The sequence below is a fragment of the Denticeps clupeoides genome, chromosome 10 (assembly GCF_900700375.1).
Source record: "Denticeps clupeoides chromosome 10, fDenClu1.1, whole genome shotgun sequence".
NCBI classification, from domain to species: Eukaryota; Metazoa; Chordata; class Actinopteri; order Clupeiformes; family Denticipitidae; genus Denticeps; species Denticeps clupeoides.
This window is the reverse complement of record NC_041716.1, coordinates 18,973,162-18,983,480: the sequence shown is the minus strand read 5'-3', so window position 1 is coordinate 18,983,480 and position 10,319 is coordinate 18,973,162. Positions and strand designations below refer to the sequence as shown.

Genomic DNA, 10,319 nt, shown 5'->3' with positions numbered 1-10,319 from the left:
CTGTATCATCAACGCGTGGCTTAGGAATGGTGCCCACTAGTTGTCTGATGGTTGCTGTACAGAACGAGAGATATTACAATCACAACCATATGATGAAAATTTCATAAAAACCGTATTAGATAGTCATAAATATATTACCTAAACTGTCGGCTGAGCATCCAACATCCTCGGTTACAACGTTGTAATTTGGATAATGTTCTGCTATTAGAATGCATACACGGTCAAAAACACACACTCACAACTATGTAGTGGTATTATTATTAGTAGGATCTGGGGTTTTTACAATTACCTTGGTATGAAATTTGTGGTTCAGAATCACCCGCACCAAAACCCTCGGTCCATAGACTTTCGAACCCCAGTGTTTCAAAACACGCCAGGTTTGATGGTCCTTCGAGTGGTTCTACAGAAAAGTTACACCTATTAACAAATAAATAAATAAAACACACACATACGTTGTAACAAGACTTATAGTTTATGTGTTATGAAAAACTTACTGAGAGTCCATAGCCGGTGATGATCCTTGCGATGTCGAAACCGTTGAATGAAGACCTCGTGGGCCTCTCTTGTTAAATAGGCCTCTGTGTGTGTGTGCGCACGTGAGATTTGTAAGTCCCACGTGATTCGGTGTTTGCGAGAATGGTGAAACCAGATGACTCACATTGTAAAAACATATGGTGCGTTAGGTGTTAAAATATTTGTTGGAGGATGTGCTAGGGGTCTGTGTGTGTGTGTGTGTGTGTGTGTGTGTGTGTGTGTGTGTGTGTGTGGGTGAGGGAAATCATAAAACGGTTTCATTTATTTTAACAGTAGGGGTATGAAATTAACATTGTTTGAAGCCAAAATAGTTTTTCTTTAACTAGAAACAGTTTTTTAAAACATATATCATTTAAATAAGGTTTCTGTTTTGGTCTGTGTGTGTGTGTGTGTGTGTGTGTGTGTGTGTGTCAATATGAGACTCTGCTAGGTGTCGGGGAAGAATGTGTGATGAACCCGGGGAGGGATGTGCGTGGGGAAAGGGATGTCATTGGGAGAAATGGGGCATAAGCCATCAGCAATGGCCGTAGTTGTAAATAAGTGATAAGAAATCTGTTTTAAAAGTTAGTCTAAGTGTATATGACATCTGTAATGCATCACATGGGAGAGAGCGATAGAGTATGTCCTGAAGGTGCTGTGATACTTCCTACATACAAAATGGGGTTCTACCATATTTCAGTCAGTATATGAATAGAGTATGCGTTTGTATTTTTAAAATAAGTCTGTGTAAGTATTGTGTTTAAACGTGTTAAACACTGAAACAGTAGTTGAGTAAAACCATACACTTAAAAATAAGGTTTCTGTTTTAAAAGAAAGTTCTAAAGGGGTGTGTGATATTTGTAAAAGGTCACACGTTGATTCGGCGTTTGCGAGAATGGTGAAACCAGATGACTCACGTTGTAAAAACATATGGTGCGTTAGGTGTTAAAAGCTTTGTTGGAGGATGTGCTAGGGGTCTGTGTGTGTGTGTGTGTGTGTGTGTGTGTGTGTGTGTGTGTGTGTGTGTGTGTGTGTGTGTGTGTGGGTGAGGGAAATCATAAAACGGTTTCATTTATTTTAACAGTAGGGGTATGAAATTAACATTGTTTGAAGCCAAAATAGTTTTTCTTTAACTAGAAACAGTTTTTAAAACATATATCATTTAAATAAGGTTTCTGTTCTGGTCTGTGTGTGTGTGTGTGTGTGTGTGTGTGTGTGTGTGTGTCAATATGAGACTCTGCTAGGTGTCGGGGAAGAATGTGTGATGAACCCGGGGAGGGATGTGCGTGGGGAAAGGGATGTCATTGGGAGTAATGGGGCATAAGCCATCAGCAATGGCCTTAGTTGTAAATAAGTGATAAGAAATCTGTTTTAAAAGTTAGTCTAAGTGTATATGACATCTGTAATACGTGACATGGGAGAGAGCGATAGAGTATGTCCTGAAAGATGCTATGATACTTCCTACATACAAAATGGGGGTTCTACCATATTTCAGTCAGTATATGAATAGAGTATGCGTTTGTATTTTTAAAATAAGTCTGTGTAAGTATTGTGTTTAAACGTGTTAAACACTGAAACAGTAGTTGAGTAAAACCATACACTTAAAATAAGGTTTCTGTTTTAAAAGAACGTTCTAAGGTGTGTGTGAGATTTGTATGTCACACGTTGATTCAGTGTTTGCGAGAAAGAGGTAATGGTATGCTGGCTTATAACACCTCCTCAACAGCCATAGTTTGTAAACAAAGTGGTAAGACATCTGTTTTTAAAACCTGTCTAAGTGTTTATGTAAGAATGGTCATCGCGGGAACATACTTGTCTTACATAACAGATGTCCGAAGGGGGAAGGATGGAAGGAGGTCATAAATTACGCGCTGGGTCCGATGGAGAAGGCAGAAAAGGGAGAAGGCCATAAATTACGCGCACAGTGTCCACTGTCCAGTGGAGAAGGGGAGAATGTAGAAGGGTAGATGGTCATAAATCACGCGCTTTTTCCTCATACAGATATGCCATCAATCATTTTTGACATAAAGTATATAATTATTACTACTCTTGTGGGGTCAGCATGGTAAGCCCAGCAGAAACAAGAATGTCAAAGCAAGGCCTGGAGGGGAAATGTATTCAGACTAAAGGCCCTCAAATCGGGAAGAACCCAAAGGTCACAATGAAGAGCCTGATTCCTCCTTCACAATATAAGAGTTCAGCCAGAGCAATGAGGTGTCCAATCCAGATGATCAGCCTGAAGAAGTGGAGCTGGACCTGGACCAGGTACGCGCTACAGAGATGATCGGTCACTGTGATCAACAGGAAAGGCTTGCCACAGGTGGCTGTGGCAAGACAACAGTGGTGAGTGAGGTGTTCCGTGTTCCAAATACAGGAGCGTAAGGAAGTACTTGATGTATGCCGTGATATCCAAAACTTGCAGCCCAATTCCTTGAGCAAGTCTCAGGTCGATCAGGTCGATGTAATTCACAAATAAACCATAGTGAACTTACGAATATCTGTTGAATATCCAACCTAAAAACCAACTAAATACAAACCCCTTCAGTGGCTCGAATACTTTTAAACTTGAACACACCTCTTAACTCGGCAATGCAGAGACAATAGGCTGCGTTCCACCATCTTCTAAAATTGGCTGACTTTGTCCAGGATGCTCCTGCATCACAAGATGAACCTTCTTGAACCTTCTGCCTGATTTTTAATGCACTTTCCTCCAATCTTCCCCATGCGCCCTTACCAGAGGGCAGGACCTGGGGCGCAATCGCACGGGCAGAACTGTCCGCTGAGAACCTATGGTCCATTGGAGCCACACGTCACCGCGGAGCAGGCTGGCTGGAGAGGAGTCAGGCCAAAAGGGGTCATACTGGGAGAGCGAGGATTGTCTGTGGAGCAGGAAAAGGCAACGAGTGTTGGGAGCGCAGGGGTCAAAGAGCATAGGTGTCAAACATGAACAGGTACGAAATAGTGAACAAACGGCAGAATTCTTGGTGTAGGTCAGAGCCAGTTTTTGTCCTTCGGCTGAGGAAAGTTGTCGGCTTTCCCCATTAACTCCAAAAAATGCGCTGCACACTCGTTGGAACACTTTGCTTAAACTTAACCAGCGGACTCGAGAGTCGTAAAGCAAGTTCTGGTGATCCGCATCGGTTTCATCCAGAAACTTAATAAACGGTTGATTCTGAAGTCCCCTTGAAGTCAACAAAACTGGATTAACAACATGATTAAGATGCAATGCGGATTTACACAGAGACTCCTGATAAATGATGCAGTGAAGGAAAATCACATCCTGTTCAGTGTTTTCCTCGTTAACTTTTTCCTGGATACTTTTAAGCAGCCCAACGTGTTTTCCAGTTGAATTCGGCGATCCATCTGTGGTGATGTTGGCAATGTAGCTTCATTCTTTTAATGACAGCAGACAACCTGTCATACAAGTATGTCCTTTCAGGGACTCCATGGCCATAAAGTCCTCTGTTATCTCAAAATTGTCGTTACTGCCTCTGATTAAAACAAGGAGCTGAGCAGTGTCTTTTATATGCCTCTATCATGCATTCTTTCAAATGGTAGTTTGAATGGCAGCAAAAAATCTGCCTTGGTACATGACTTTTGAATCGCAATTTGTTGTTTAATAAAATTTAAACAGGTTCGGCAGGCCATATATGGCCCGCGAGTCGTAGTTTGCCCACGCCTGGGATAGGTGATGTGAGGCAGCTGCCCAGAATAGAAACAGGCAACATGCTGGATGAGCTGTTCCAGAGTTGCACCTAATACACTGGGCTATAGAGATGAGAACCAACCACCCTGCAAGTATGAACTTACTGTAAAAAAAAAAGGACTGTAAGTATCTCACTTATTTTTGTCAGTAAATATTTAATGTGTATCCATGTCACACTATAGAACAGGGGGGTCCAAACTTTTGCAATGAGGGCCACATATAGATAAATATAAGGATGGATGGGGCGACCCACTAGAGGTGATTGATAATGGCTCACAGTCAGAGACTGAAATTGAAGGATTGTATTTTTAAGGGAGAAAAGAAATCCAAAGCAACATGACCCTGTGTGACAAAGTGATTGCCCCCTAAATCTGTTCAAACTCATTCAAAATAGTTGTATGGCTATTTACTTGCATAAATGTTTCCAAAATGTATATCTTGATCTCTCTCCATCATTTACAGCGTACTATTCTCAGTCACGAAGTGCAAATAAAGAGGAGCAAATGAACGCCAGTGACACTTTTAATTATTTATGGTCAATTTATGGCGCTAAAATATGGAAAGTATTTTTCTGTTTCAGTAAACTGTTTTTGTTGTACAGTGCCATGTTTGTTACAGTTTTGAAAGGCCTGTGTAGAAAGTATTTTTATTTTAGTGCAATAATTATTTATGCTGAGAAAGGATGATCATTTGAGAGGATTATGATCTTGATTGACATTCTTTTGCAAACCTTACAGAATGAGAATTTACAGAAAGGACAGATTATAATTCCCGCTGGTGCTACTGTGCAGCCCCGTTTTCTCGACTCGTGTTGGATTTCTGATTTTTCCACAGAAGCTGCTGTTTTGTGTCTGCTGCTCCAGGAACGGCGATCTAGTTAAGGGGCCGGATATCCAGACTACGCCGCTGGAGAAAGGCAGGTCTGTAATGTCTGAACTGAAGGAGCAGAACAGGGATAATGCAGCAAAGTGAGATGACAACCCACCAAAGAACCCTGAAGAACGCCTATGCAACGGGGAAGATTTTTCATCAAGGATTTATTTTTTTTAACAAAAGTAAAGCACAGCAGAAGGGACGTCCACCCAGACTGGAGAGATGGCCTGTGAAGTCCTCGATTTGAGGTTTGCAGTGCCACGTGGTTTGTTGTCTTCTTCATGTGTGTTCCCCAGAAGAACATAGAGTGCTAACGTTCCTGTTTTCTAAAATGTTTGTGTTTCAAAGACGAAGGGTTCTCTGTCAGCTCCGTCTTGGCTTCTGATGATTCATGCCACTCGCAAAGACATCCCGTGCATATTCCTGGTAAAGTACCTGGCAGAAGACCTTGTAGGAGTTTCTGGTTAGAATGCAATCAAATTCCTAAAAGGAAGCAGAGCAAAATATCCAGATGTCTGTTCTGACTCCGTTTCTTTGTAAGTCACTAAGAAAGACCCTAGTCTGTCCAGTGAGAAATGTTTTCAGGGCTTCAAGGTCCTTGTTCTCACCAGAGTTAAAGACATAGAAAGCAGCAAGGAACTCTTGGATGTTTCTTCCTCGAAGATCTCGGTGCATTTGTTACAGGTCCCAGAGGCCAGGACTGTTCCACGTTTAAAAGTGTGTGGGTGGAATGACCTGCTGGTGCTTCTGTTTTCACAGAAAAAAAACCAAGAGACAAAAGACATCAGTGCTGCTCACTCGCTCAGGCATTCCTCTATTTAAGAAAACTTTGTGAGAGTCGCCACTTACGCTTCCTACTGGTTGTTTCCCCTGGTGGCAAAACATGGCTCTACACCCGCTTTGCTAATACAGACACAATTCATTTAAACCATAATTAAAACGCACACCCAAACATTACACCTCACTAACCGACCACAGTATGTCAGAACTGTGTGTCAGACACGGTTGTCTGCAGTACGGGGGCCCCGCAGGGAACGGTTCTGGCGCCGTTCCTCTTCACAATCTATACTTCAGACTTCTCACAGAACTCCACCAACTGCTTCCTGCAGAAGTTCTCTGATGACTCTGCAATAGTCGGCCTCATCACTGATGGGGACGACAGGGAGTACATAGAACTGACAAGGGACTTTGTGGACTGGTGTCAGCAGAACTACCTCAACACTGGAAAAACCAAAGAGCTGGTGGTAGACTTCCGCAGGCACAAACATCCTCCACTGCAACCACTGGACATCCAGGGTATGGCCATTGAGGCTGTGAAGAGCTACAAGTACCTTGGTGTTCACCTGAACAATAAACTGGACTGGACTCATAACACTAATGCACTTTAGGGCAGAGCAGGCTGTACCTGCTGCGGAGGCTCAGGTCTTTTGGAGTACAGGGGCCACTCCTAAAGACCTTTTATGACTCTTTTACGGTGTGGTCTGCTGGGGCAACAGCATCTCTTCTGGGGACAGGAAGAGGCTGAACAGGCTGATCCGGAAGGTCAGCTCTGTTCTAGGATGCCCTCTGGACCCAGTGGAGGTGGTGAGTGACAGGAGAATGGTGGCTAAGCTGTCATCCCTGTCGGACAACATCTCCCACCCCATGCAGGAAACTCTGACAGCACTGAGCAGCTCTTTCAGTGGCAGGCTACTGCACCCACGATGTGGGAAGGAGAGGTTCAGAAGGTCTTTTCTTCCAACCGCAGTCAGACTCTATAACAAAGACCTCACAGCTGACCACACAAACACAGACAAACACACACCCGTTTGGCACATTCTGTTCAATTGTAAATTTGTACATATATACAGATATATATTTATATTATTTTTTATGCTGCTATTACCTTCTGCTTTTATCCACTTTCTGCCATGACAAGTGCAATTTCCCACTTGTGGGACTAATAAAGGTTTATCTTATCTTATCTTAATTTGTATGTGCGACACACATATTTAATGCGGGAGATCCTCTTCACGATCTTTTTTGAGGAAGTTCAGCAGAAGTTGATGAAGACTGTACCTTTTATCTTGTACCTATTGGTCTTCACAGTTCTCATGAGTTTATCTTGTCCCGGTACGGGTTTAAAGATGTCCTTACTCTTGATGGCGATGTGTTGTTTTCGTCTGTGTGCTTTTTCAGCCTTCCATACCTCATGCTCTTCATTCTCCCCTTCGCTCTCTCCCTCTGTGATGTGGAGCTCAGTGTTCAACCTTTCTCTTCATACTGGATTTATGAGAATCTAGGATTTTCTCAGGGACACTGTAATCTGCTATAAAAAAAAAAAACCACATACATATTAGGGGTGGGGGAAAAAATCGATACAGCATAGTATCGCGATATTTTGCATGGTGATATTGTATCGATACAGGGACACCAAATATCGATATTTTGTACACAAATTTAAATAAACAAATCAAACTGTTAGTACAATGATTGAAGCAATACATTTTTTACTCCACCGGGTGGTGCTGTTGGGCATTTTCTTTAGTGAGGTCAGCAAAGGTGAGAGTCAGCGTGTGGGATGAATTAGGTAAAACAAAAATAGAGGCAGAGAAAGAGATTAGGAAAGCGCCGTCCGTGTTTAAGTCAAACGTCTGGATGTATTTTGGATTTTTTGACAAGGATGGGACAAAAAAGATGGATATGACACACACAATTTGCAAGGAGTGTCATATGAAAGTAAAGTATTCTGGAAATACTACGAACATGAGGGCTCATCTCACCCGCCACCATCCTGAGATATTGTTAGCTGAGGACGGCAAAGCTAAACCAGCTCCACTGAAAAATCAACCAACGCTGGACACACTTAGCTTAACAAAACTACCTCCCAATTCAGAGCGAGCTAAGAGAATAACACAATCCATAACGTACTTCATTTGCAAAGACCTGCGTCCATACAACGTTGTGGAAAACGAAGGCTTCTCTTACATGCTTAAAACGCTGGAACCCAGGTATGTGATACCATCACGACGTTTTTTCACGGACACAGCCGTACCCAGTCTCTACAGAGTCTCTACAGAGAAGTGAAGCAACAACTGTTCTTTTAATGCATCAACAAACAGGTCATTTTGCTTATCTTAATTTAAGAGAACAGGTTTAATTTTATTGTCGTTTAACATTTTTATTTAGTTAATGCAAATCTACATTTTTAGTTTATTTTCATTTAACAGAGATTTACTTTAAAATTATTAAGCTGCTGAAGTTGCTGCATAACTTTTTGCAATTTATACTGTTCAAAGTACCTGTAATTCTATGTCAGTAACAGTTTGTCAGCAATAAAAATGATGAAAGTGAATGACTAAAGACTATTTTGTAAGATTAAATGTATTTTGACAAAGTTTACCTTTATGGACATAATTTGCAGTTGGAAAAAAACGTGATTATCACAATATATCGTATCGCAATACTTAGCATATCGCAGAATGTTTAAAATCGCAATAATATTGTATCGTGAGTTAAATATCGTGATAATATCGTATCGTGGGGTCTCTGGTGATTCCCACCTCTACCATCCACAGTCTGGGGGTGCGTTGGCCCCCTGAAAAGCAAACTAATGAAATGCTGTGAATCGAGAGGACTACCCTGGACCGAGGCTCTTCCCCTGGTCCTGACAGCTATGCGCATGCAGAAGCACGACCGCACTAACCTCAGCCCTTTTGAAATTTAGTTTGGCAGGCCTCCTACCACTGGCATTGAATCAAGTCCTCTGTCCAGTGTGCAAAAAGCTTGCCATAGCTTGCTAGAAAATGTTGATATTGTTAATGTGTCTAAACCTGGAGTACAGAAGTATTACAGAAGCCAAAATATAAATACCTCCTGAGATCAAAGTTCTCCATCAACAGCAAGCACCCCCATTTCCGCAAGTATGGCATGTCTGACGGTAAAATATCAATATGAACCATATTTAACAACGTTCAAAAGATTTAAGACTCCGTTGCTCTCAAATTAAATAGGATACTTACTATGGTATAATCAAATGATGCATCCAGTGCCACGTAGAGAGCAGACTGTTTTGGAGCTTAATTTAACTTCTGTATGAATCTCAAGGTAAACTGAATAACAGAAAAATCACCATTAGCATGAAGATCCTACAGTCAATTCCAAAGTCTTGACTCGGAAAACCCTTTATTACAGTGAAAATAAAGCTTAATTAATAAAATTAATTCATGTAATTCACCATACACTCACACCATTACGTACGCAGGACAGATGCCCTGTTACATTTAGTCTACCCGGTGCTTTTCGTGGCCTGACTGTGTGTCAAGGCGTGACTTGTATTGTAAGGCGGTTTCCTTGTAAGGCGGTTTCCTTTATGTTTGATAAATCGCAGTATATCCCGCGGACGTGACATGGCCAGATCCCAGGAAAAGGCCTTACAGGTCTCCCAAAGGATCATGGGATTATCAGTCGATGAGGAATTAATAGAATAAAACATCCTTAATTCAAAAAATTAAAGTATGAGATAAATTTATCAACTTCTCCTCAGAGAATGAATTAATCAATTACAGGGGAGCATGATCACATGACATGACATTGCCAATAATACAGGAAAGAGCCAGAGAAAGTTTCAATGATGGAATAAAGATATAATTATAGTGTAATTATGCATATAAAAAAGTGAAGTCTAGGTTGGTGGGGTGAAACTCCCTCCAAACATCAGAAAATCCAATGTCAGAGCATAAAGAATGAGCATTCTAGCCCCACCTGGAGGAGGAGGAGGAGAACCCGGTGGGAGTTTTTCAAGACCACAAAGCTTAATGATTACAAAATGGCATTGATTGTTTTTAACACAGGTAAGGGATTGAAATGAAAGTTTTTTACTGATCAAAATAGTCACACCCTTCCTGAAGGAGGAGTAAGAGGTTGCAAAAACCTGACCCACCAATTCCCTCTGCAGTTTCATATTATATTTATGCTCTAGGTGAGTCTCCTGGAGAAAATCAATTGAGACGTCCTCCTTTTCCAGGAGAGACAAGACTGCTAGTCTCTTCGCTGCTTTTTGGAGACGCCTGGTGTTCCATGAACAGAACTTAATACAGATCATGGCAGAGAAACTACTCATCAGAACTGCTATCCATATTAGAGAGGGCAATGGAAGCGGAAAAGGATGCTCAATTGATAAAAGGATGATCATTTGAGAGGATTATGATCCTCTTAATTGACACTCTAGTGCAAACCTTACAGAATG

General features: G+C 41.6%; 1 long non-coding RNA gene across 2 annotated transcripts; it reads right to left on the bottom strand.

Moving 5' to 3' along the window:
* Nucleotides 1–5,237: 5,237 nt before the first annotated feature.
* On the bottom strand, nt 5,238–7,342 carry LOC114798293 (uncharacterized). Of its 2 annotated transcripts, none has more exons than XR_003751045.1 (4): nt 7,151–7,342; nt 5,942–5,995; nt 5,701–5,839; nt 5,238–5,575 (listed from the first exon to the last, which is right to left on the bottom strand). It is a non-coding gene; the product is annotated as an uncharacterized LOC114798293 (long non-coding RNA). The 2 variants fall into 2 exon arrangements; XR_003751046.1 differs by having other exon boundaries at nt 5,942–5,990.
* Between the last annotated feature and the right edge of the window lie 2,977 nt (nt 7,343–10,319).